Source organism: Mandrillus leucophaeus, unplaced genomic scaffold (genome assembly GCF_000951045.1).
Source record: "Mandrillus leucophaeus isolate KB7577 unplaced genomic scaffold, Mleu.le_1.0 Scaffold429, whole genome shotgun sequence".
Lineage (NCBI taxonomy): Eukaryota > Metazoa > Chordata > Mammalia > Primates > Cercopithecidae > Mandrillus > Mandrillus leucophaeus.
Window position 1 is genome coordinate 1,065,196 of NW_012104576.1, and position 1,079 is coordinate 1,066,274.

General features: G+C 47.5%; 1 protein-coding gene across 1 annotated transcript in view; it reads left to right on the plus strand.

The window, feature by feature from the left end:
• Positions 1-1,079, plus strand: part of LOC105548995 (partitioning defective 3 homolog) — a 9,921-nt gene continuing 8,842 nt past the window's right edge. Inside the window, exon 1 of the mRNA XM_011993299.1 lies at positions 1-69. The gene's annotated coding sequence lies outside the window, so the exon portion shown is untranslated. The remainder of the gene's footprint in view (positions 70-1,079) is intronic.

Here is a 1,079-nt window from a genome sequence, read left to right on the forward strand (position 1 = left end):
GCAGCGGCAGCGGCAGGAGGAGCGCGAAAGCTCCCAGCAGGCCCAACGCCAGTACAGCTCTCTGCCTCGGTATGAGGACGCCTGGCCGAGCCTCCAGATCCACCCCCCTGCCTCGGCGCTTTAAGATCCCCCGGCCCTTTAGGAACGCGCTCCTTCCCAAATCGCTGGGGCCTCTCCAGCTTGCCCCTGGTAGCAACAGAGGAACCAATAAATGTCTGGTGGCTACTGTTCCTTAGCGTGGGGGGCTGTCTTACTGCGAGGCCAGCGGAAATGCCGATTGCAGGAGATGCCAGTATTTTGAACCACAAGCTCCCTAAAAAAGTGAAGCGACTGGTGTACTGGCTTCTTAGTATTGGCTCTCCTGCTTCCCGTGTGGACAAGACGGTATCTTCATCTGAAAAATGAGAAGATAACCCTTATTTGGCTTAGCACATAGGGTAATTAGAATCAATGATACTTCATAAATCCAGAGCTCCATAAAAAAGATCGGGATATGACGTCGTTGTGTGGGATCCGTGGTCCCAAACCTCACTCTCTTACTGTCCCATCATCACTGTTGTCACCCATGTTTAACTTTAGAGGGTCTCAGGGATGCTGAGCTTGTTAGCTGGGAACCAAGCAAGCAACCCGTACCTGCCTGCTCCCCAGGGGAGAGGCCTTGACCCAGTTCTCTGACAAAGGATCTTAGGTGACTGAGTGCCAGTACATTAAAATAGTAACTATTTTTCCATCAAAGTATGTCTTCCAGGCATAGTGAAGAATAAAAATATTGAAAAACATTCAGCTTTTTAAACTTCCCAAAACAAGTGACTCCAGTAGCCACAATTCTTACAGGCATTTGTTGCTGTATTTCAAAACCAAGGACAAAAATATTTTAAGTAGGAAAAGATTCATTTGCCATATTGGTATCAGGTAGACTTTTGACTTTGAGCAAAACAGTTTTGGGGAGTTAGGAGACAAATGCTTATTTTGACTGACCAATGTAGATTGATCTTGATCAATTTCTAATAAAGATGAGTCCTGGCTAGGCATGGTGGCTCAGGTCTGTAATCCCAGCACTTTGGGAGGCTAAGGCAGGC